The sequence below is a fragment of the Trachypithecus francoisi genome, unplaced genomic scaffold, assembly GCF_009764315.1.
Source record: "Trachypithecus francoisi isolate TF-2019V2 unplaced genomic scaffold, Tfra_2.0 Lachesis_group7, whole genome shotgun sequence".
NCBI lineage: Eukaryota > Metazoa > Chordata > Mammalia > Primates > Cercopithecidae > Trachypithecus > Trachypithecus francoisi.
Genome location: NW_022681472.1, coordinates 40,376,069 through 40,403,609, shown reverse-complemented (window position 1 = coordinate 40,403,609; position 27,541 = coordinate 40,376,069). Strand labels below are relative to the sequence as shown.

Sequence of the window (27,541 nt, the reverse complement as noted above, 5' to 3'; positions counted from 1 at the left end):
ACTTCTCTACCTCCTAAACTGTGCAAAAAATAAATTGCTGTTGCTTAAACTTTCCAATCTATGACAATTTGACAGGGCAGCCTGAACTAATACATCCTCAGAAATATAAACTGCACCCTGACATGTATGTAAGGTATGTATACCTTACATGTATGGCATTTCAAAGTCCTGATTGGCTTTTCTCACCTATAGGAAAAAGTTTGAGTACCTTAAAATGTCATGCCAATTCTTACATGATTTTAACTCTGAATACCTTTCCAGTCTCAGGTCTTGTCAGTTCTGACCTGTCAAATACTAACTTCTTTGTAGTTCCTTGAACACAGATAGTATTTTCTCATCAATGCTTTTGTCCACACAACTTCTTTGCTTAGGATGTCATTTCTCTTCGTCTTCAAATGCAAATCTTATAATTTCTTTAATATGGAGCTCAATCATAAACTTTTCCAGAAAACTTTACCTCAGGCTAGTCTGTGCTTTCATAATTTCCATTGAGTCTCCTTATCATGCCTTGGGCATGTCTCTTTATATTTGATTATATGCTCCTTGAAAGCAGTGATCATCTTCCTTATCCTAATTCATAGTGGGTACTCAATAAATATTTATCAAATAAATATAAATGGCCAGCACATTAACTTGGCACAAGTATCACATATTCAGTAAATGACAATTACTATTATTATTATTATTTTATAATATTGAAGCCTTTTTTGTGAAGTGGTTAGTAACAACTCTATCAAAGGTTTGGATTCCAATGAAAAGATGTGTTTTCATTTGAAAGCCTTCAGGGCTCCATTGTGTCATGTTAGCAGTGAGTAGTGCTGAATTTGGCGTAATAGTTAATGATCTTATTTATGTCTTCCAAGCAATCCTCAGTAGCAATTTTTAACCATACTCTGGTCAAAAACATACCAGCTTTGGCCAGCCATGGTGGCTCACACCTGTAATCCCAGCACTTTGGGAGGCTGAAGTGGGCAGATCACCTGAGGTCTGTTTGAGATCAGCCTGGCCAACCCAGTGCTAAATATACAAAACTAGCTGGGTGTGGTGGCACATGCCCATAATCCCAGCTACTCAGGAGGCTGTGGCAGGAAAATCGCTTGAACCCGGGAGGCGGAGGTTGTAGTGAGCCGGGATCATGCCACTGCACACCAGCCTGGGAGACAGAGTGAGACTCAATCTCAAAAACAAAAACAAACAACAAAACAACAAAACCCAGCTTCTACACAAAAGCTTCTAATCTCAGCCCCAGTGGTGTTTGGATGTAGTTATGCTAACCATGCAAATCTGGTATCTTTCAACATCCATTGAACAAGTATGAATCTTAAAGATGTGAGTCTGACCCTCTAGATCAGGTAAACTAAATTCAATCTTTCTATCCAATTTCCCCAGCTTCATCAGGCTGAATCCAAAGTATCAGGTCTGTTAGTGGCCATCAGCACTTAATATTGCCTTGATGATCAAAGCCATCCAACTGATGAATTAGTTCACACATTTTTTCTCTGTACTTCATTGTCACCTCCAGCACCATCATCAAACTGAGCTCTTCCAATAGCATCAGTTTCATCAAAGAAGATAAGGCAGGCATTTCTTGTTCTGGCCATTGGGAAGAGCTTATGAACCATTCCAGCCCCTTTGCAGGTATATTTCTGTAAAAGTTCATATCCAATAACTCGATGAAGCAAGCATAAGTCCCATTTAGCAACCATCTGAGCACAGAGTGTCTTGCCTGTACCTAGTGGACCAAAGAGCACACTCTTGGGAGGCTCCATGCCAAGGTTAACAAATCTCTCTGGATGAAGTAGTGGGGTTTCAACTACTTACAATTTCTCAATCTGTTCCCTACAGCCACCAACATCGCTGTATATGACATCAGGTTTTTACTCCACTGGCATCATGGTAATTCTTGGGTCAATCTTAGAAAGCATGGGAATATGAATTTAATTAACATCAAATTTCATCCCTGCTTCAATGTCAGTAAATCACTGAGGTCCACCACAAACTTAGCAATCTGCTGCACACTGACAATGTATTTTGAGTTCTCAGAATCAGCATTTACTATCTTTCTACACCTTGCAACCTGTAAACATTGTTCACCCTGGAGCATTTGCTTACTTGCAGCCAAATCCCAGAGTGCTGGTGGTGGCCAGACTAGTGTCAGACTCTTTAATACTACTTAGATAATTTTCTTAAGTTGTTGAATGTCATTCTCAACCTGCTTAATCTCCCTAAAATAAGTGCTCTGACCATGGTTTTTCAGCAAGGCAGTATCCTCTTCATTCAGAGCTCAAAAGTGTTTGTCATCCTTCTTATCCTTTTTGGTTTTCCACTGATCAGCACTGAGGTAATCCAGCGTTTTAAGAGATGCCAGTGATTCAGCTCCTTAGTGATTACACCACCTTACTATTATTTCTTTTATGCACTGTTGCTAGTGAACTTTTAGCTTTCTGCAGGAAATGTGAAAGTAATAAAAAGACTCAAGAAAACTCCGTGTTGAAATAGGTTTGTACAATTTTTCTGACCTTTTGCAGCCTCCTTATAAATTCTTTATCATATGCTTGTTTGTATTTAAAAATGCTACACTTGGCTGGGTGCAGTGGCTCACGCCTGTAATCCTAGCACTTTGGGAGGCCGAGGCGGGTGGATCATTTTAGGTCAGGAGTTTGAAACCAGGGTGGCCAACATGGTGAAACCCTGTCTCTACTAAAGATATGAAAAAATTATCTGGGTATGGTGGTGTATACCTGTAATCTCAGTTACTCAGGAGGCTGAGGCAGGAGAATCACTTGAACCCAGGGTGTGGAGGTTGCAGTGAGCTGAGATCTCGCCACTGCACTCCAGCTTGGGTGACAAAGTGAGACTCCATCTCAAAAACAAAAACAAAACAACAAAACTACACTTGCAGGGCAGAGGAGGTCATTTGTATAGGAAGTAATTCATAAAACTGACAATTTAACTATAGTAATCAAGAGTTGTCCATTCCCATATAGACAATGTTAAATGTGTGAATAGCAAAGTGCTTTTGTATAACTTATGATATCAGTGGAATTTGAAATTTAGAACTAATGATTTTTTTTGGCCTGGCGCGGTGGCTCAAGCCTGTAATCCCAGCACTTTGGGAGGCCGAGATGGGCGGATCACGAGGTCAGGAGATCGAGACCATCCTGGCTAACACGGTGAAACCCCGTCTCTACTAAAAAATACAAAAAACTAGCCGGGCGAGGTGGTGGGTGCCTGTAGTCCCAGCTACTCAGGAGGCTGAGGCAGGAGAATGGCGTGAACCCGGGAGACGGAGCTTGCAGTGAGCTGAGATCCGGCCACTGCACTCCAGCCCCGGCGACAGAGTGAGACTCTGTCTCAAAAAAAAAAAAACCAAAAAACTAATGATTTTTTTTTTTTTTCAGTTGGTTGGTAATTTAAGAGAAAAGTAATATCGCTCGAATTCACTCTGAAGCACACATCCAGAAAAATCTATAGCTCTAGCACTCCAGAGAAGTTCAACCTCCTATAAATGAAGAAATAGAAAGTGGTTTTATTTTCCACTTGTGCTGTACATAAGTTTATTTCTTGAAAAATGCTATCTGAGGTGAGTAAAGGGAAAGTAGCCTAGGCTAATAATTCAGACTAGAATTATATGAATTGAAGGTACATTGAAAATGTCATAAAAAAGTCATTTCATGTGGGAGTTCGGTTAGCCATCACTTTAAGAAGTTTTCTTTAAAAACAGCTTTACCTGAGAAAGCAGCTGACGTAATTGCATCTTTTATTGCACAAAATATCAATAAATACTGCTGGTTTTAAGCATTTTCTGTTCAGAAGCAATCTTTATTCTTTCCTATTTCCATTTTTATCACCAGTTTAAATTGTTAGATAGAATGTTATAGGTACACTTTTCTGATTCAAAAAATCTCTAAAAAACACATTTTGTTGAGATAATTAAGAAATAGGCAAATTATTTATTCTTGATATTATAACATATCATTTCTTAGTAGGTAATCTATGCCTATTCCCACTTATACTTTCTTTTATTTCCTTTTAAGGTTATAAGTAGTACAATGACCAGGTTTAACTGTTTATATAATCTTCAATCTATACTTAGTGCTATATGAAAATAACTGGACCATGTTATTCAAAATACATTTTACAAATGTAATAATTTTAACTTTTTATTAGTCTATTTAATAAAAGACAAATCAATATCAAATTTTATTTTATCTGGGACATTGACAACTAGAGAAAAACAAGTTTAGCTTTGAAGGCTTAATACATATAGCTCTGCCTTGATAAAATCTTTTTGCTTCTTCATTCTTCATTTCTTCCTTTAAAGTACGAGACTGCATTATGGGCAGGGTGACTCACGCCTGTAATCCCAGCACTTTGGGAGGCCCAAGAGGGTGGATCATGAGGTCAGGAGTTGGAGACTAGCCTGGCCAACATGGTGAAACCTCATCCGTACTAAAAATACAAAAATTAGCCAGGAGTGGTGGCATGCACCTGTAGTCCCAGCTACTTGAGAGGCTGAGCAGAAGAACTGCTTGAACCCAGGAGACAGAGTTTGCAGTGAGCTGAGATCAGGCCACTACACTCCAGGCTGGGTGACAAAGTGAGACTCTGTCTCAAAAAAAAAAAAAAAAAAAAAAAAAAAAAAATTAATATGTAATCAAGCCCAAGCAATAAAATATATTTTGAAAGGATTATAACTTTTGCCTTCATTTCTATGTTTCCCCATAACTCTGAACACAGAAGGGCCTTAATAATCATTTAGTTGAGGTTTAATGATGACATAACCAGCTATAATACAGCTTCTTGAAATCCAGAAGGCTGTTTTAGGATTGGGTGGGGACCTTAAATGGTCATTTGCTATTAAGCACGATCACACTAAAATTCTAGAGACAGATTCAGTTATCTCATGGACTCATTGTGAACTCAGTTTGTTCACATAACAAAATGCTAACTGGGACATGGGATTTGGGAGCATACTGGGAATGTTAGGACATGGTTTTGATTGCAACATTCTCATAAACTATCTGTAGGAAAAAAGGGGTTTTTGCCTACAACCAAGCTTTGTATATTTGCATACAAGCCACACACTAAGACCTATTTCTGCTGTATGGACATCTGCAAAATCTCAGGGACCACATGGAGAAGGGAATAAGCTGCATTTCTAATATACTCATAGTATAAGCAACCCAAATTTGCTATCCATATCTCTACATTAGTGATTCCTGGTTTTTGCAATTGCAATTACTTGGATCAGAAAAAATCCAAAGGGAAAATATTCTTTCAAGTAAGGACATTTATAAAATATTATTGCTTATCACTATCATTTAACTTATTTATTTTTCCCCCTTTTTCCAGCCTTATTGAGGTATACTTGACACATAACAGTTGGATATTTTCAAGATATAAAATGTAATGCTTTGATATACACATCCATTGTGAAATGACTGCCACATTAATTAACACATCAATTGCCTCACAGTTCTCTTTTTAGTTAGATTCACCAACTCATGTGCTCTTTTTGTTTGTGACCAATAATATTTTTCCTCCTTTTGTACAAATCTATGGAGTACATGTGCAATTCTGTCACATGCATAGATTATATAGGGGTAAAGTCAGGGCTTTTAGAGTACCCATTACCTGAATAATACACATGGTGGAGAAGACGATCTAACATCTATGAACTGTGGTGAAAAGACAAGGAGAATATCTACAGAAAAGGGGGAACTCAAAAAGACAAACTTTTTTATGTGACCAAACACATAAAACAGTGAGGAATTCCACAGAGAAACAAAGTTGGCCTTTCAGAGAAAAAGAGATGTTTGAATTTGATAATATTTGCATGAGCATGAAAATCATCAAATATTGGTTACTAAGTCAAAAATCAACTCCTAAAATTTCATTTTTGTATTCGGTTTTGAAAATATTCCTCAAGCATAAGCTAATTTTTATCTTTTTGAAGTAAATTTTAAACTAATATTTGGGGAATTAGGTCTGTTCCATTCAGTTCTCCTATCTCCTATTTAAGGAGCCATTTATAAGCCTCTATTAAGTCAAATTTCTTTTTTTTTTTTTTTTTTTTTGAGACGGAGTCTCGCTCTGTCACCCAAGCTGGAGTGCACTGGCCAGATCTCAGCTCACTGCAAGCTCCGCCTCCCGGGTTCATGCCATTCTCCTGCCTCAGCCTCCTGAGTAGCTGGGACTACAGGCGCCCGCCACCTCGCCCGGCTAGTTTTTTGTATATTTTTTAGTAGAGACGGGGTTTCACCGTGTTAGCCAGGATGGTCTTGATCTCCTGACCTTGTGATCCGCCCGCCTCGGCCTCCCAAAGTGCTGGGATTACAGGCTTGAGCCACCACGCCCGGCCATTAAGTCAAATTTCTTAAAAACATCAGTAGAAAAGTAATAGAATTGGTGGACTGGTTATACTTTAATATATATTCTTGAAAAAAGAGATACTTCAAATCTCAAAAACCACCTAAGTCATCCAAAGTTACACTGTAATTTAAGAAATAAAAACATTTAATAAGCATATTTTAAAAGTTTAGTGAAAAATTCAAGTTTATATTCAACTTAAATAGTTATTTGCTAAGCCTTCAGAATAAAATGTATTTCTCAAACAGCATGGAATTGGAAATACGATAAATCTTATTTGTTATGGGTTTTATGGTTTAAAAACCGTCAATTTAACAAGTTACAAACATAATTACATTTTTAAGAATTCAGAGCTACTTAACAGTAGATGCAGTACATTTTATGTCTTCTTTTTTTTTTAAGATTCTACTATTTAATTTTTTTATTTTTTTATTTTTTATTTTTTATTATACTTTAAGTTCTAGGGTACATGTGCATAACGTGCAGGTTTGTTACATATGTATACTTGTGCCATGTTGGTGTGCTGCACCCATCAACTCGTCAGCACCCATCAATTCATCATTTATATCGGGTATAACTCCCAATGCAATCCCTCCCCCCTCCCCCCTCCCCATGATAGGCCCCGATGTGTGATGTTCCCCTTCCCGAGTCCAACTGATGTCATTGTTCAGTTCCCACCTATGAGTGAGAACATGCGGTGTTTGGTTTTCTGTTCTTGTGATAGTTTGCTAAGAATGATGGTTTCCAGCTGCATCCATGTCCCTACAAAGGACACAAACTCATCCTTTTTTATGGCTGCATAATATTCCATGGTGTATATGTGCCACATTTTCTTAATCCAGTCTGTCACAGATGGACATTTGGGTTGATTCCAAGTCTTTGCTATTGTGAATAGTGCCACAATAAACATGAGTGTGCATATGTCTTTATAGCAGCATGATTTATAATCCTTTGGGTATATACCCAGTAGTGGGATGGCTGGGTCATATGGTACATCTAGTTCTAGATCCTTGAGGAATCGCCATACTGTTTTCCATAATGGTTGAACTAGTTTACAATCCCACCAACAGTGTAAAAGTGTTCCTATTTCTCCACATCTTCTCCAGCACCTGTTGTTTCCTGACTTTTTAATGAGTGCCATTCTAACTGATGTGAGATGGTATCTCATTGTGGTTTTGATTTGCATCTCTCTGATGGCCAGTGATGATGAGCATTTTTTCATGTGTCTGTTGGCTGTATGAATGTCTTCTTTTGAGAAATGTCTGTTCATATCCTTTGCCCACTTTTTGATGGGGTTGTTTGTTTTTTTCTTGTAAATTTGTTTGAGTTCTTTGTAGATTCTGGATATTATCCCTTTGTCAGATGAGTAGATTGCAAAACTTTTCTCCCATTCTGTAGGTTGCCTGTTCACTCTGATGGTAGTTTCTTTTGCTGTGCAGAAGCTCTTTAGTTTAATTAGATCCCATTTGTCAATTTTTGCTTTTGCTGCCGTTGCTTTTGGTGTTTTAGACATGAAGTCCTTGCCCATGCCTATGTCCAGAAAGGTATTACCTAGGTTTTCTTCTAACATTTAAGTCTCTAATCCATCTTGAAATAATTTTCGTATAAGGAGTAAGGAAAGGATCCAGTTTCAGCTTTCTACTTATGGCTAGCCAATTTTCCCAGGACCATTTATTAAATAGGGAATCCTTTCCCCATTTCTTGTTTCTCTCAGGTTTGTCAAAGATCAGATGGCTGTAGATGTGTGGTATTATTTCTGAGGACTCTGTTCTGTTCCATTGGTCTATATCTCTGTTTTGGTACCAGTACCATGCTGTTTTGGTTACTGTGGCCTTGTAGTATAGTTTGAAGTCAGGTAGCATGATGCCTCCAGCTTTGTTCTTATGACTTAGGATTGTCTTGGCAATGCGGGCTCTTTTTTGGTTCCATATGAACTTTAAAGCAGTTTTTTCCAATTCTGTGAAGAAACTCATTGGTAGCTTGATGGGGATGGCATTGAATCTATAAATCACCTTGGGCAGTATGGCCATTTTCACGATATTGATTCTTCCTATCCATGCGCATGGTATGTTCTTCCATTTGTTAGTGTCCTCTTTTATTTCACTGAGCAGTGGTTTGTAGTTCTCCTTGAAGAGGTCCTTTACATCCCTTGTAAGTTGGATTCCTAGGTATTTTATTCTCTTGAAGCAATTGTGAATGGAAGTTCATTCATGATTTGGCTCTCTGTTTGTCTGTTACTGGTGTATAAGAATGCTTGTGATTTTTGCACATTAATTTTGTATCCTGAGACATTGCTGAAGTTGCTTATCAGCTTAAGGAGATTTTGGGCTGAGACAATGGGGTTTTCTAAATATACAATCATGTCATCTGCAAACAGGGACAATTTGACTTCTTCTTTTCCTAACTGGATACCCTTTATTTCTTTCTCTTGCCTGATTGCCCTAGCCAGAACTTCCAACACGATGTTGAATAGGAGTGGTGAGAGAGGGCATCCCTGTCTTGTGCCAGTTTTCAAAGGGAATTTTTCCAGTTTTTACCCATTCGGTATGATATTGGCTGTGGGTTTATCATAAATAGCTCTTATTATTTTGAGGTACGTTCCATCAATACCGAATTTATTGAGCGTTTTTAGCATGAAGGGCTGTTGAATTTTGTCAAAAGCCTTTTCTGCATCTATTGAGATAATCATGTGGTTCTTGTCTTTGGTTCTGTTTATATGCTGGATTACGTTTATTGATTTGCGAATGTTGAACCAGCCTTGCATCCCAGGGATGAAGCCCACTTGATCATGGTGGATAAGCTTTTTGATGTGCTGCTGAATCCGGTTTGCCAGTATTTTATTGAGAATTTTTGCATCGATGTTCATCAGGGATATTGGTCTAAAATTTTCTTTTTTTGTTGTGTCTCTGCCAGGCTTTGGTATCAGGATGATGTTGGCCTCATAAAATGAGTTAGGGAGGATTCCCTCTTTTTCTATTGATTGGAATAGTTTCAGAAGGAATGGTACCAGCTCCTCCTTGTACCTCTGGTAGAATTCAGCTGTGAATCCAACTGGTCCTGGACTTTTTTTGGTTGGTAGGCTATTAATAATTGCCTCAATTTCAGAGCCTGCTATGGGTCTATTCAGGGATTCAACTTCTTCCTGGTTTAGTCTTGGAAGAGTGTAAGTGTCCAGGAAATTATCCATTTCTTCTAGATTTTCTAGTTGATTTGCGTAGAGGTGTTTATAGTATTCTCTGATGGTAGTTTGTATTTCTGTGCGGTCGGTGGTGATATCCCCTTTATCATTTTTTATTGAGTCTATTTGATTCCTCTCTCTTTTCTTCTTTATTAGTCTTGCTAGCGGTTTGTCAATTTTGTTGATCGTTTCAAAAAACCAACTCATGGATTCATTGATTTTTTGGAGGGTTTTTTGTGTCTCTATCTCCTTCAGTTCTGCTCTGATCTTAACTATTTCTTGCCTTCTGCTAGCTTTTGAATGTGTTTGCTCTTGCTTCTCCAGTTCTTTTAATTGTGATGTTAGAGTGTCAATTTTAGATCTTTCCAGCTTTCTCTTGTGGGCATTTAGTGCTATAAATTTCCCTCTACACACTGCTTTAAATGTGTCCCAGAGATTCTGGTATGTTGTATCTTTGTTCTCATTGGTTTCAAAGAACATCTTTATTTCTGCCTTCATTTGTTATGTACCCAGTAGTCATTCAGGAGCAGGTTGTTCAGTTTCCATGTAGTTGAGCGGTTTTGATTGAGTTTCTTAGTCCTGAGTTCTAGTTTGATTGCACTGTGGTCTGAGAGACAGTTTGTTATAATTTCTGTTCTTTTACATTTGCTGAGGAGTGCTTTACTTCCAATTATGTGGTCAATTTTGGAATAAGTGTGATGTGGTGCTGAGAAGAATGTATATTCTGTTGATTTGGGGTGGAGAGTTCTATAGATGTCTATTAGGACCGCTTGGTGCAGAGATGAGTTCAATTCCTGGATATCCTTGTTAACTTTCTGTCTCGTTGATCTGTCTAATGTTGACAGTGGAGTGTTGAAGTCTCCCTTTATTATTGTATGGGAGTCTAAGTTTCTTTGTAAGTCTCTAAGGACTTGCTTTATGAATTTGGGTGCTCCTGTATTGGGTACATATATATTTAGGATAGTTAGCTCTTCCTGTTGAATTGATCCCTTTGCCATTATGTAATGGCCTTCTTTGTCTCTTTTGATCTTTGATGGTTTAAAGTCTGTTTTATCCGAGACTAGGATTGCAACCCCTGCTTTTTTTTATTCTCCATTTGCTTGGTAGATCTTCCTCCATCCCGTTATTTTGAGCCTATGTATGTCTCTGCATGTGAGATAGGTCTCCTGAATACAGCAGACTGATGGGTCTTGACTCTTTATCCAGTTTGCTAGTCTGTGTCTTTTAATTGGAGCATTTAGTCCATTAACATTTAAGGTTAATATTGTTATGTGTGAACTTGATCCTGTCATTATGATATTAACTGGTTATTTTGCTTGTTAGTTGATGCAATTTCTTCCTAGCCTCGATGGTCTTTACATTTTGGCATGTTTTTGCAATGGCTGGTACCAGTTGTTCCTTTCCATGTTTAGTGCTTCCTTCAGGGTCTCTTGTAAGGCAGGCCTGGTGGTGACAAAATCTCTAAGCATTTGCTTATCTGTAAAGGATTTTATTTCTCCTTCACTTATGAAACTTAGTTTGGCTGGATATGAAATGCTGGATTTAAAATTCTTTTCTTTAAGAACGTTGAATATTGGCCCCCACTCTCTTCTGGCTTGTAGAGTTTCTGCCAAGAGGTCTGCTGTTAGTCTGATGGGCTTCCCTTTGTGGGTAACCCGACCTTTCTCTCTGGCTGCCCTTAAGATTTTTTCCTTCATTTCAACTTTGGTGAATCTGGCAATTATGTGTCTTGGAGTTGCTCTTCTGGAGGAATATCTTTGTGGTGTTCTCTGTATTTCCTGAATTTGAATGTTGATCTGCCTTACTAGGTTGGGGAAGTTCTCCTGTATGATATCCTGAAGAGTGTTTTCCAACTTGGTTCCATTTTCCCTCTCACTTTCAGGCACCCCAGTCAGACGTAGATTTGGTCTTTTTACATAATCCCATACTTCTTGCAGGCTTTGTTCATTTCTTTTTCTTCTTTTTTCTTTTGGTTTCTCTTCTCGCTTCATTTCATTCATTTGATCCTCAATCGCTGATACTCTTTCTTCCAGTTGATCGAGTCGGTTACTGAAGCTTGTGGATTTGTCACGTATTTCTCGTGTCATGGTTTTCATCTCTGTCATTTCGTTTATGACCTTCTCTGCATTAATTATTCTAGCTATCAATTCTTCCACTCTTTTTTCAAGATTTTTAGTTTCTTTGCACTCGGTATGTAATTCCTCCTTTAGCTCTGAGAAGTTTGATGGACTGAAGCCTTCTTCTCTCATTTCGTCAAAGTCATTCTCTGACCAGCTTTGATCCGTTGCTGGCGATGAGCTGCGCTCCTTTGCAGGGGCAGATGTGCTCTTATTTCTTGAATTTCCAGCTTTTCTGCCCTGCTTCTTCCCCATCTTCATGGTTTTATCTGCCTCTGGTCTTTGATGATGGTGACGTACTGATGGGGTTTTGGTATAGGTGTTCTTCCTGTTTGATAGTTTTCCTTCTAACAGTCAGGACCCTCAGCTGTAGGTCTGTTGGAGATTGCTTGAGGTCCACTCCAGACCCTGTTTGCCTGGGTATCAGCAGCAGAGGTTGCAGAAGATAGAATATTGCTGAACAGCGAGTGTACCTGTCTGATTCTTACTTTGGAAGCTTCCTCTCAGGGGTGTACTCCACCCTGTGAGGTGTGGGGTGTCAGACTGCCCCTAGTGGGGGATGTCCCCCAGTTAGGCTACTCAGGGGTCAGGGACCCACTTGAGCAGGCAGTCTGTCCGTTCTCAGATCTCAACCTCCGTGTTGGGAGATCCACTGCTCTCTTCAAAGCTGTCAGACAGAGTCTTTCGCATCTGCACAGGCCTCTGCTGCTTCCCCTTTTGTTGTTTAGCTGTGCCCTGTCCCCAGAGGTGGAGTCTGCAGAGACAGGCATGTTTCCTTGAGCTGCTGTGAGCTCCACCCAGTTCGAGCTTCCCAGCGGCTTTGTTTACCTACTTAAGCCTCAGCAATGGCGGGCGCCCCTCCCCCAGCCTCGCTGCTGCCGTTTCGGTTAGATGGCAGACTGCTGTGCTAGCAATGAGGGAGGCTCTGTGGCCGTGGTAACCTCCCGGCCAGGTGTGGGATATATTCTCCTGGTGTGCCCGTTTGCTTAAAGCAGAGTATTGGGGTGGGAATTACTCGATTTTCCAGGTGTTGTGTGTCTCAGTTCCCCTGGCTAGGAAAAGGGATTCCCTTCCCCCTTGTGCTTCCCAGGTGAGGCAATGCCTCGCCGTGCTTCAGCTCTCGCTGGTCGGGCTGCAGGAGCTGACCAGCACCGATTGTCCGGCACTCCCCAGTGAGATGACCCCAGTACCTCAGTTGAAAATGCAGAAATCACCGGTCTTCTGTGTCGCTGGCGCTGGGAGTTGGAGACTGGAGCTGTTCCTATTCGGCCATCTTGCTCCGCCCCCCTTTTTTTTTTTTTTTTACATCTGCACTATTGGCATATATCTTCTTATAATCGAATTTTAAATAAACATAGTAAGAATAAATCCAAGAAACAACTTTAACTCAAACTGTGCTTACTTTGTATACAATTTGCTTTCAAAAATTTAAGAAGAAATGTATCTTCTTCTAAATGTTCTGTAATCTTGGATTTCATGTGTAATAACCTAGTAAGCCAGCATTGACTACACTAAGAGCTTAACAGAGGAAATTTTGTTTATCAAATTTTATTGAGTATTCTCCATATGCTAAAAATATGCTAAGAATAAAAGACAAATGGTCCTGTCCACCTGGATTATACAGCCTTGATGAGATAATGATAAAAAGAATTACCTTTGAAGTACTTTTAAAGTACTGTGTAATGCCTTTGGAAGAAGAAGGAAGAGCCAGAAAGAACTACAAAAGAGTGCTGCGTTTAGAGTAATGTTGAAAGATGGGGCAGTCACAGCCAATATCATACTAAAATGGGCAAAAGCTGGAAGCATTCCCCTTGAAAACTAGCACCAGACAAGGATGGCCTCTCTCACCATTTTTATTCAATATAGTATTGGAAGTTCCGGCCAGGGCAATCAGGCAAGAGAAAGAAATAAAAGCATTCAAATAGAGAGGAAGTCAAACTATCCCTGTTTGCAGATGACATGATCCTATATCTAGAAAACCCGATTGTCTCAGCCCAAAAGCTTCTTAAGCTAATAAGCAACTTCAGCAAAGCCTCAGGATACAAAATCAATGTGAAAAAATTACTAGCATTCTTATACACCAACAACAGTCAAGCCAAGAGCCAAATAAGAAACGAACACCCATTCACAATTGTCACAAAAAGGATAAAATACTTAGGAATACAGTTAATTAGTAACATAAAAGATCTCTATAAAGTGAACTACAAACCATTGCTCAAAGAAATCAGAGATCACACAAATTTAAAAAATTTTAAAAATTCCATATTCATGGATAAGAAGTATCAATTTCATGAAAATAGCCATATTGCCCAAAGCAATTTGTAGATTCAATGTAATTCACATTAAACTACCATTGCCATTCTTCACAGAATTAGAAAAAAATTATTTTAAAATTCTTATGAAACTAAAAGGGAACCCAAATTGTCAAGGCAATCCTAAACAAAAGAAACAAAACTGGAGGCATCACACTACCCAACTTCAAACTATACTACAGGGCTAGACTAACCAAAGCAGCATGGTACTGGTGTAAGAACAGACACACAGACCAATGGAACGAAATAGAAAACCCAGATATAAGACTGTACACCTACAATTATCTGATCTTTGACAAATCCAACACAACACAAGCAAGCAATGGGGAAAGTATTCCCTATTCAATAAATTGTGTTGGGATAATAGGCTAGCTATATGCAAAAGATTGAAACTGGACCCCTTCCTTACAACATATACAAAAATCAACTCAAGGTGGATTTTAAATGTAAAATGTAAAACTGAAACCTATAAAAATCCTAGAAGACAACCTAGGCAATACCATTTAAGATATAGGTATAAGCAAAAATTTCTTGACAAAGACACCAAAAGCAATTGCAACAAAAGCAAAAATTGAAAAAATGATATTTAATTAAACTGAAGAGCTTCAGCATAGCAAAAGAAACTATCAACAGAGTAAACAGATAACCTAAAGAATGGGAGAAAAGTTTTGCAGTTTACCCATCTGACAAAGGTCTAATATTCAGCATCTAAAGGAACTTAAACACATTTACAATAAAATGAACAACCCCATTAAAAAGTAGGAAAATAACTGAACAGACACTTTTCAAAAGAAGACATACATGTGGCCACCAAGCATATGACAAAAAGCTTAACATCACTGATCATGCAAATCAAAATCACAATGAAATACCATCTAACACCAGTCAGAATAACTACTAAGAAAAAGTCAAAAAATAACAAATGCTGGCAAGGTTGTGGAGAAAAAGGAACACTTATACACTGTTGGTAAGAGTGTAAATTAATTCAGCCTTTGTGGAAGACAGTGTAGATTCTCCACAGATTTGACTAGTGCAATTACATGAACACATTTACAGAAACTGGAACTTTTTGGTTGATATGGTTTGGTTGTGTCCTCACCCAAATCTCCTCTTGAACTGTAGCTCCCACAATCCCCACATGTCATGGGAGGGACCTGGTGGGAGGTAACTGCATCATGGGGGCAGGTTTTCCTGTGTTGTTCTCATGATAGTGAAGAAGTCTCATGAAATCTGAAGGTTTTATAAAGGGCAGTTACCCTGTACATGCTTTTTTGCCTGCCATGTAAGATGTGCCCTTGCTCCTCCTTTGCCTTCTGCCATGATTGTAAGACCTCCCCATCCATGTGGAACTGTGAGTCTATTAAACCTCTTTTTCTTTATAAGTTACCCACTCTTGGGTATTTCTTCATAGCAATATGAAAATGGACTAATACAGTAAATTGGTACTAAGTAGTGGAGTGCTGCTGTAAAGATACCAAAAAATGTGGAAGTGACTTTGGAACTGGGTAACAGGCAGAGGTTGGAACAGTTGGAGGACTCAGAAGAAGACAGGAAAATGTGGAAATGTTTGGAACTTCCTAAAAACTTGAAGGGCTCATAAGACAAGATGTGGGAAAGTTTGGAACTTCCTAGAGAATTGCTGAATGGCTGTGACCAAAATGCTGATAATGATATAGACAATAAAGTCCAGGCTGAGGTGGACTCTGATGGAGATGAGGAACTTGTAGAGAAATGGAGTAAAAGTGACTCCTGTTATGCTTTAGCAATGAGACTGGCAGCATCTGACCCTGCCCTAGAGATCTGTGAAACTTTGAACTTGAGAGAGATGATTTAGGGTATCTGGTGGAAGAAATGTCTAAACATCAGAGGCTGTATGGAAACGCCTGGATGTTCAGGCAGAAGTTTGCTGCAGGGGTGGAGCCCTCACTGAGAACCTCTGACAGGGCAGTGTGGAAGGGAAATGTGGGGTTAGAGCTCCCCTACCAACACAGTCCCCACTGGGACACTGCTTAGTGGAGCTGCAAGAAGAGGGCCACCATCCTTCAGACCCTAGAATGGTAGATCCACCAACAGCTTGCACTGTGTATGTGGAAAAGACACACACACTCAATGCCTGCCCATTACAGCAGCCAGAAGGGAGGGCTGTATCCCGCAAAGCCACAGGGACAGAGCTAGCCAAGACTGTGGGAGCCCACCTCTTGCATCAGCATGACCTGGAAGTGAGACATGGTGTCAAAGGAGATCATTTTGAAGCTTCAAGATTTGACTGCCCCGCTGGATTTTGGACTGGTATAGGGTCTACAGACCCTTTGTTTTGGCCAGTTTCTCCCATTTGGACATGTATTTACCCAATGCAGGTATCTCCACTGTATATAGGAAGTAACTAACTTGCTTTTGATTTTACAGGCTCATAAACAGAAGGAACTAGCCTTATCTCAGATGAAATTTTGAAATGTGGGACTTTGAGTTAATGATGAAGTGAGTTAAGACTTTGGGGGACTGTTAGGAAGGCATGATTGGATTTGAAATGTGAGGATATGAGATTTGATAGTGGCCAGGGGCAGAATGATATGATTTGGCTGTGTTCTCACCCAAATCTCATCTTGAATTATAGCTCCCATAATCCCCATGTGTCTTGAGAGGGACCCAGTGGGAGGTAATTGAATCATAGGGGTGGGCTTTCCCATGCTATTCTCATGATAGTGATTAACCCTCATGAGATCTGGTGGTTTTATAAAGGGCAGTTCCCCTGCACACACACTCTTGCCTGCTGCCACGTAAAACATACCGTTGCTCCTCCTTCACCTTCCACCATGATTATGAGGCCTTCCCAGCTATGTGGAAATGTGACTCCATTAAACCTCTTTTACTTTATAAATTACCCAGCCTTGGATATTTCTTTATAGCCATGTGAAGAATTACATAATACATTGGTATAAGACATTATGACATTTTTTACATAATTTTTATAATCATTACTTTGTTTGAGGGACATCAGATGTCTGACATTTCTCTTTCTCAAGGGACAGTCAACAGAAATTGCTAATTTGCATATAAGCATTGTGTTCAATATGAGTTGAATGTGCAGCAGAAAGAGTTGTGTAACTCCTCAAGTGGGAAAAGTATAAAAAACAACAAAAGAGTTTTGAAGTCCTTCATGTGTAATTTTAGGGGAAAAATACTAAAAGTGATCCTAGGCAGAGTGTCCATGACCAGGATCCCATTATCAGTGGGAAATTAGTACAAGAGGTGGGTGGTTATTATTAGTGTTTTTTTGTTTTTGTTTTTTCCCAGCATGAAATAGTCAGAGAAGACGCCTTAAAATAGAAGAAGAAGAAAGAAGAAGAAAGAAGAAAGAAGAAGAAGAAGAAGAAGAAGAAGAAGAAGAAGAAGAAGAAAAAACAAACCCTGCTTCAGAGGAACAAGCTCTCAAGAATTTTGATGTCAAATAAGCAAGAATCAGTACCAATCCCCTTGGGGGTGTTTTGAGACTAAATTAAGAAAGATGAATATAAAGAGAGACTGAAAAGACTAGGAATCAGTGGAAATGAGCACTTCTAGTTTGCAAACTGCTCTATTTACAAAGAGGTGCATCAAATAGCAAAATACTTGGTGTTTGATTGAAAATAAATTAAGTTATGCTTACTTTAATAAGTAGATAATTTTAGAGAATTTTTCATTTACAAAGCTATGGTATGAATCTAGGGCAGGAGTTGGACATACCTTCTCCATTAGTAATGGAAGTACATCATTTACTTGAGGTCTAGACTGTAAAAAGTGAATGGCCATCTTATATGATAGGGTGTTTTGAAACCTTGACATTTGCTGTGAACAGATTTGATCAAAAACATGCTCAGCTCCATAATCTTAAGCAAATTAATGCAGGAACAGAAAACCAAATATCACATGCTCTCACTTACAAATGGGAGTTAAACACTGAGCACACATGGACATAAAGATGAGAACAACAGACACTGTGGACTACTAGAGTGGAGAGGGAGGGAAAAGATTGTGGGCTGAAAAACTATTGGGGACTATGCTCACAACCTGGATGCAATATACCCATGTAACAAACCTGCACAGGTACCCCCTCTATCTAAAATAAAAGTTGAAATTTTAAAAATGCTCAGAAGCACATGGGTTTTCCAAAATGGGAATGCCCAAATGGCCCTGCCCAAGCCCAGAGACTATTCATGATCAACTAGTGTCAACATTTAGTGAAAGGGATGAATACCGAATTACTTTGGTTTAACATACAGAGTCAAAGTGTACCCAGTGAGATGGACTGTGCAGTGGTGATCTGACGAAATCAACACTAGGCTGAAAGTTGTGGCTGTGAATCCTAGTTATCTATTACTATATTACATCATTTCAAAGGGTAGGACCATGTTTTATTTTTCTATCTGTATCTTGAAAGACACATGAATATAATAGGCCTTGATAATCATTGAGTAAATGATTATGAACGAATGGATGGATGGATGGATGGATGGATGGATATGTTGTTGAACACTTAACTTCAATAGCTCTCCTGTAAATTATCTGACATTTACCAGTAAATTTTTTGGATTCTTGATTGTCTACTTTTTGATTTATGTTCTGTAAAATTTTTAAAAAATCCTTTAATATCCTTCTCTGTCTTATCAGGTTATTTCTGAGCTCTAACTACCCTACTTTGGTCTCACTCCATTATTGACCAAGCTCTAATAATAGTCATCATAAGCAAAATTATGTTGTCATCTTTAAATCCTTCCTCACATCCACTCACCAGAATGACTGTTCTATTTGTACAGTGTCTCAGTAATACATGCCTCTCTAATGCCAACTGTAATTACCCAAGTTTAGATAATAACTTTGTAAGTGACCTTGCTACCCCAACAAACTGACTCAAAGTGTCTTCTCAGCATAATGTTGGAACTCCCACCCATTCTATACTCTAACCACCTGGATCTACTACCTTTCCACTTTTAAATCACTGAGTCTTTGTCTTTATTACAGGTGTTCTGTTTTAAATAATGCTCCAAGTCCCCATCCCCTGTTACATACATACACACACATCAAAGTTTTATTCCTTTAAGACCTTTACCAAAACTCACTCCATGACTATTTCTCTTTTTCACTCAGGCAGAATTTATTACTTTCGTGCTCTGGGCTCCAACAATAGCATTCATTACTCTATTGAAATAAGCTGAAGGACAATGTGAAATAAGGTTTTAATCCTGTTTGAATCCCTTAAACTAGCATAGTGACTATTCAGTAAGCATTTCCTGATTATCATATACCTTGACAGACACAGAACGCCATGAAATGAAGTGGTAATTTATAAAATGATTGCCTGCCATTATCACACACCTCTTCATCATCAAAGGAGTTAAGTCATGGAGGAAACAGCCTATAAACAGATGCCTTAGAGGATTAAAAATAGTAATGAAAAAGAATTTTAAAAGGCTATTGTCTCTATGGCATGATTTTCCTGCAGACCACCATGCACTCCTCAGCCTATGTGGAATGTCCATTTTCTTGCTCATTCTCAGAAAAGCACTGCCATCCTCTCTAGGTTGTATAACTCCAGGCAAGTTTTCAGATTGATTCACTAAACACTAACTCCCACTAAGTTACTTGTTGGGCTGTTTGGTTCTCAGTGTAGATCAGGAATGGTATAAGATATATTGGTTACATTCTATCATACCAGAAACAAGGAAGTTATCAGTGATGACCGAGGTCAAGTCTAAAGTTCTCTGGAGCCAATCTGAAGTGGTTGTCATTGATCAAAGTTGGGATTATTCAGGGAAAAAAATTGTAATGGACTGAAGAGATTAATTTTTAAAAACATGAGTTCACAATAACAGGAAAAATCCTTTAGCAGTCTACTTTAACTGATATTTAAGTACCAACTCATCATTTTGAAAACTGATAAAGAAGCAAGCCTTTATCTTGATTTTCTTATATTCACTGTACTGCAACATAACTAAATAGTCAATCAGAGTAGTTTCTCTTCACAGAAAATTGTGGCAAATAAATTAAGAAGGAGTAAAAGAAAATAACCACTTAAAGTCCTTGACAAAATACTGGATTTAGGGAATGAAAATAATGGTCCATAAAATCCAAAAGGACACTTAAAACAGGTAGCATGTGTACTCCTGATGGAAGTACTCAACATTACCTATGAAGTATTCCAGCCCATACTCGAACCTGAATGTGAACAAGTCTCTAGACTGAGCTAACAGTTTATAGGATACACAAGAGGCAAGGAGAAAAAAAAAGTAAACATAAGTAGAAGGTCGAAATAAGCAAAAAATCCATAGGACAAATTACCTGTTTTCTTCTGCAAATGAATTAAATGGCAAAACAGAAAAGAGAAAAAGGAACTTCTTCCTTTCATTTTAAAATCCCGTGCCCAGCTTCCTCACTTTTACGTAACTTAAATTTACCCTCACAATGTTGAACTTATCATTCAGGAATGTAATCACAGATTACTTGTCTTTCCTAATGATACGGCAGAAACAATGTCTTGTTAATTTCGTATTAGCAACTACCACCAGAGTGCCCAGCACACAGTTCATAACAGGTGCTCAATGAATGTTTGCAGAATAAATAAATGAATAAACTCCAAGCACCATCAACTTGTCCTTTATCTCAATGTTATAATTCATTTTCTTCTTACTACATCTGGGAGTATGAAGCAAGAGGACCTCAGTGGAAGAAAGGTGGCACAGAAAAGTTTTCATTTGACCTCAGATAAAGGTTTACAAAGCTTGCTCTTTATGAGTATTTTCAGTATTTGTTACACATTAGTACCTCCTGGGAAAATTTTAAAAATACATATGGCTGGTCCCATAACCAGACATGTTGATGTATTTGCTTTTGAATGGGACCCAGAAACAATATTGTTTTGTAACTCCTCAGTTGGCACAAACGCAGGGCCAGGATAAATTGCTCTGCATCATTTTCAATGCCTTTCCATTCCACATGTCTCTCAAACTCTAACTTCCCATAAGTACAGAGTTCTTTTTTAGGTTCATTGTTAAATATTTATCATATGCATATTTTGTTCACATGAATAGATATGAAGGCCCTTTTCCAATAGTGCATCTTCACTATGGTCTCAGAAGTAAGAGACTCAGGTCATGAAGCCAATAACAAGCAAAACAGGCTAGTATTTCAGAGCAATGTAAAAATATGTTATGGTGGTTAGATACATACATTAAAGCTGACTCTTCATGCAAGAATAGAGCCAACCTTGGTTGGCAGAATCAAAGATCTGTTATCTTTGTTTTACTTACAAAACATATACAGACCTAAAAGTATATCAATACCTGAACCATTAGGGTGATTGTTAGTTCTCTATGTGATAAGACCAATATATATCCAGAAAATACTAGATAAAATAACAAGTGGTCTAGTATTGCCTTTTTTGTTGTTGACAGATTTCTTAGTATGATCTTTTATTTGATGATATAAGAGAGATGAAAAATAGTTTAGATGCCTTAGTCAACACTTGTGTTTGTGCTTGCTTTGGCAGCACATATACTAAAACTGAAATGATACAGAGAAGATTAGCATGGCCCCTGCGCAAGGATTACATGCAAATTCGTGAAGTGTTCTGTATTTCTCCAGGAGTTGGATTTTGAAAAACAATAATAAAATAGACTTCTAGCTAGCTAATAAAAAAGAGAAAAGAGAAGATTCAAATATACACAATCAGAAATGATAAGGGGATATCACCACTGATGCCACAGAAATACAAACAACCATTAGAGAATACTATAAACACCTCTATGCACATAAACTAGAAAATCTAGAAGAAACGGATAAATTCCTGGACACATACACCCTCCCAAGACTGAAGCAGGAAGAAACTGAATCCCTGACTAGATCAATAATGAGTTCTGAAATTGAGGCAGTAATAAGAAGCTACAAACAAAAAAACAGCCCAGGACCAGACAAATACTACTAGAGGTACAAAGAAGAGCTGGTACCATTCCTACTGAAATTATTCCAAAAAATTGAGAAGGAGGGACTCCTCCCTAACTCATTCTGTGAGGCCAGAATCATTCTGATAAAAAAAAAAAAAAAAACCTGGTAGAGATACAACAAAAAAAGGAAACTTCGGGCCAATATTCCTGATGAAGATCAATGCAAAAATCTTCCACAAAATACTGGCAAACCAAATCCAGCCACACATCAAAAGGCTTATCCACCACGATCAAAGAGACTTCATGCCCAGGATGCAAGGTTTGTTCAACACACACAACTAAATAAGTGCTATTCATCACATAAACAGGACTAAAGACAAAAACAACATGCTTATCTCAATAGATGCCAAAAAAGCCTTCAATAAAATTCAACATCCCTTCATGTTAAAAACTCTCAGTAAACTAGGTATTGAAGGAACATATCTCAAAATCATAAGAGTCATATATGACAGACCCACGACCAATATCACACTGAACAGGCAAAAGCTGGAAGCATTCCCCTTGAAAACTGGCATAAGACAAGGATGCCCTCTTTCACCACTTCTATTTAAGATAGTATTGGAAGTTCTGCCAGGAGAATCAGGCAAAAGAAAGAAGTAAAAGCATTCAAGTAGAAGAAGAGGAAGTCAAACCATCCCTGTTTGTAGATGACACGATCCGATATCTAGAAAACTCCATCATCTCACCCTAAAAGCTTCTTAAGTTGATAAGCAACTTCAGCAAAGTCTCATATACAAAATCAATATTCAGAAATCACTAGCATTCAGATACACCAACAACAGTCAAGCCAAGAGCCTAATCAGGAATGAACTCCCATTCACAACTGCCACAAAAAGAATAAAATACCTAGGAATACAGCTAAGCAGGGAAGTGAAAGATCTCTACAAGGAGAACCACAAAACCACTGCTAAAAGACATCAGAGATCACACAAACAAATGGAAACACATTCCATGCTCATGGATATGAAGAATCAGTATCATGAAAATAGCCATACTGTCCAAAGGAATTTATGGATTCAATGCTATTCTCATTAAACTACCACTGACATTCTTCACAGAACTAGGAAAAAAAACTATTTTAAAATTCATATAGAACCCAAAAAAAGAACCTGAATAGTCAGGGCAATCCAAAGCAAAAAAGAAAAAAAAAAAAAGTGCTGGAGGTATCACACTCACGCTACCTGACTTCAAACTATGCTACAGTGCTAGAGTAACCAAAGCAGCATGGTGCTGGTACAAAGACACAAAGATCAATGGATCAAAATAGAGAACACAGAAATAAGTCCACACACCTACAACCATCTGATCTTCGACAAACCTGACCAAAGCAAGCAATAGGAAAAGGATTCCCTATTTAATAAATGGTGCTGAGATAACTGGTTAGCCATATGCAGAAGACGGAAACTGGACCCCTTCCTTACACCATATACAAAAATCAATTCAGGATGGATGAAAGACCTAAATGGAAAACCACAAACAAAAAATCCTAGAAGAAAACCTAGGCAATAACATTCAGGACATAGGCACACCAAAGATTTCATGATGAAGATGCCAAAAGCAATTGCAACAAAAGCAAAAATTGAAAAATGGGAGCTAATTAAAGAGCTTCTGCACAGCAAAGGAAACTACCATCAGAGTGAATGGACATCCTAGAGAATGGAAGAACATTTTTGCAATCTACCCATCAGACAAAGGTCTAATATCCAGTGTCTACAAGGAATGTAAACAATTTTACAATTAAAAAAAACAACTCCATTAAAAAGTGGGCAAAGGACATGAACCAACACTTCTCAAAAGAAGACATAAATGCAGTCAACAAACATGAAAAAAAACTCAACATCACTGATCATTAGAGAAATGCAAATAAAGCCACAATGAAATACCATCACACGGTAGTCAGAATGGCTATTATCAAAAAGTGAAAAAACAACAGATGCTGGTGAGGTTGTGGAGAAAAAAGGAACACTTTTGTTGGTGGGAGTGTAAATTAGTTCAGCCACTGTGGAAGACAGTGTGGTGATTCCTCAAAGACCTAGAGACAGAAATACCATTCCATCCAGCAATCTCATTACTGGTTATATAAATAAAGGAATATAAATCATTCTATTATAAAGATACATGCACACGTATGTTAATTGCAGCACTTTTCACAACAGCAAAGTCATGGAATCAACCCAAATGCCCACCAATGATAAACTGGATAAAGAAAATATAGTACATATATACCATGGAATACTACGCAGCCATAAAAAAGAACAAGATCATGTCCTTTGGAGGCACACGGATGAAGCTGGAAGCCATTATCCTTGGCAAACTAATGCAGGAACAGAAAACTAAACACCACATATTCTCACTTATTAGTGGGAGCTGTACAATGAGAACACATGGACACAGGGAGGAGAACAACCCACACTGGAGCCTGTTGGAGGGTGAGAGGAGGGAGAACATCAGTAAGAACAGCTAGTGGATGCTGTGCTTAATCTGTAGGTGATGGAATGATCTGTGCAGCTAATCACCATGGCACACGTTTAACTAGGTAACAAACTTGCATATCCTGCACATGTATCCCTGAACTTAAAAGTTCAAAATCCAAAAAGTAAATAAAAATTATATATGCATTTTATACACCATTTTATATAAATATGTAGTAATAGATTAATTGTGGATGCCTATATATTATCTGAAACTATATTAAAATACATTTCCATAATTTGATCCAAAACTTTTTTTTTATTTTGAAAAGTTTCAAACATACAAAAGTCAAGAGATTGGTATAATGATTACCATGTGTTCAACATCTAGTTTAAACAATTATGAGCTCAGACAGCCTTGTTTCATGTACTTTCCAACCTCATATTATTTTGAACCAAATCTCAGACATCATAAGCCTCTCATCATATGTATGTAAATAATATTTCTTTGTTTACACAAAATTAAAATACTATATCTAAAAACATTAAAATTATGTCTTAATTTCATAAAAGCATTATCAGTTAAATTACCTTGATTGTCCTCAAAATATTTTTCTTTATATGTTGTTCAAATACAGATCCAAATAAGATCTATAAACTGATCAAGGACCTAAAGCATATGTTAGTTTGAATGTGTCGTAGAGTGTAAGAAGGAAAGTTTTCAGAAGCAAGGTGGGACATGAAAGCACATTCCTTCCATGAAGCCCATAAGCTGGGTGAAAGAGTTTGAGCATTATACCGAGAGCAGTGAGAATCCGCTGAAATACTTTAAAGATTGAGACATGAGCATATTTTAGAGGCAAAGAAATTGAATGAATATTAAGGGAGCTAGAAAAGAGGTCACATGTTGAATTGTGGGTTTCATAGCTTTCGAACTGTTTTATGTATTGACTATTTTTCTGTGAAAACTAAATTTGGAGGTCTTTAAATATTATGAGAAAAGATACCTTAAATCTCGACAACTATAAGAAGTATGGGACCGGCCGGGCGCGGTGGCTCAAGCCTGTAATCCCAGCACTTTGGGAGGCCGAGACGGGCGGATCACAAGGTCAGGAGATCGAGACCATCCTGGCTAACACGGTGAAACCCCGTCTCTACTAAAAAATACAAAAAACTAGCCGGGCGAGGTGGTGGGCGCCTGTAGTCCCAGCTACTCGGGAGGCTGAGGCAGGAGAATGGCGTGAACCCAGGAGGCGGAGCTTGCAGTGAGCTGAGATCCGGCCACTGCACTCCAGCCCCGGCGACAGAGTGAGACTCCGTCTCAAAAAAAAAAGAAGAAGTATGGGACCACAAAGAAAAAAAAAAAAAAAAAGTAACAAAAATGTGACTATGACTAAGTAGAGCTGGTTCCAGCTCAAAGAAATGTGAAAAAGGGGTTTTGCAGAATTCCTTCTACACTGCCAGGCCAGTTTATCTGGGAAGAAAAGAGGCAAAACGAAGAAATAAATGACATGCACTTAGGTGGATCTTTCTTTTGTTTATAAAAAAAGTATGTAATGAAAACTATGTCAAAAAACTATTGCCATAAATTAAAGCCATGACTATATCAAAATAATTCAGAGAATCTAGAAAGTAAACATGGATTAAATTCAAGGAAGAAGAAATGAAGGTATTGTTACAATAATAAGTACATTTAATTTGAAAGCCTAGTTATTAAGACAGTACTACACATACTGTATAATCAACAATAAAGATTCATTATCCAAAATTTATACAGCAAAAATGGAAGAGAATGAAATAGCAGAATGAAATTGATTTGTCAGAGGAGTGGGTGATTTTGACTGATATATCTTACCCTATGGTATATCAAAGAGGGCAAAAATAGTAATAATCTATGGCCTCTCTGTATATTAATAATAATGTGGGCTGGGCACAGTGACTCTGCAATTTGGGAGGCCAAGCCGGGTGGATCACGAGGTGAGGAGATGGAGACCATTCTGACTAACACGGTGAAACCCCGCCCATATCTACTAAAAATACAAAAAAAATTAGCCAGGCATGGTGGTGGGAGCCTGTAGTCCCAGCTACTCGGAAGGCTGAGGCAGGAGAATGGTGTGAACCTGGGAGGCGGAGCTTGCAGTGAGCCCAGATCGCGCCGCTGCACTCCAGCCTGGGCAACAGAGAGAGACTCAGTCTCAAAAGAATAAATAAATAAATAAAAATAATAATGTTAAGACATTTTATATGTATATGAATATACTAAATTCTACATCCTGAAAATAGAATACAAACTTTCTTTTCAAATTCTCTTGGGAATACATTCAAAATTTGTTCTATATTAAGTCTCAATATAACTTCAGTGAATTCCACATTTACACATAATATATACCTTGCTTTTTGGTAACAATATCAAAGTAGAAGTTAAATTTTAAAAATAGAATCCCCCTCAAAAGGCATCTTTAAGTTGAAAACCTTTAAACTGGGGAAAAGCAAAAAAATTGAAGAATATCTAAATATAATAGTTGGAAAACATGAAAAACCACAATATGAAATATGGAAATAAAATATAAACTATGAAATGATTCACTATAAGAAAGTTTGTTGTCTTAAATGCTAAACATTGAAATAAGAAAATATAAATTAACTATTAAATTGAAAAAGCAAAATAAATACCTTTAATGAGACAGGGGGAAAAGTTAACCAAGATAAAAGCAGAAATTAATGACATTTAGAAGGTACGAACAGAGTAAACCTAATACAAATCAAGCATAAGGTTATATGAAAGAACTGATAACACAAACTACTTAATAAACTAATTAGGACACAAAAAGAGAAATAAAAAAGTAATATTAATGAAATAACGAGAAAATTCAATTAACTCAGTTCTCAACTTTATGTACATAAATTTGAAAATTCAGAACAAATATCTTTTCTTCAAAAGGGATGCTACATTCAAACAGACCAACTGTAGTAGAATAAATTGAGAAAATTGTAAAGTGCTGTCCGGAGCCGTGAGGCTCGGAAATTGCCGCGGCCTCTGTTGCTTAAGCTCTGCATTGTGGAGACAAGATGGCGCACTTCCTGGTTCTTCATCATCAACTTTACCCGCGCGCGCGAACTTTTCCCGCCCGCGCGTAGATAACCTCCCGCGCCCGGGAAAGACTAAGTCTACCGA

At 38.0% G+C, this 27,541-nt stretch overlaps 1 protein-coding gene, 1 non-coding gene and 1 pseudogene across 4 annotated transcripts in view; 1 reads left to right on the top strand and 2 right to left on the bottom strand.

Annotated features, from left to right (window-relative positions):
* Positions 1–27,541, bottom strand: part of RALYL (RALY RNA binding protein like) — a 736,599-nt gene that overhangs the window by 226,551 nt on the left and 482,507 nt on the right. The window lies entirely within an intron of this gene.
* Positions 803–17,768, bottom strand: LOC117079583 (annotated as a pseudogene).
* On the top strand, positions 21,486–21,592 carry LOC117079743. The gene has a single exon (XR_004435584.1). It is a non-coding gene; the product is annotated as a U6 spliceosomal RNA (small nuclear RNA).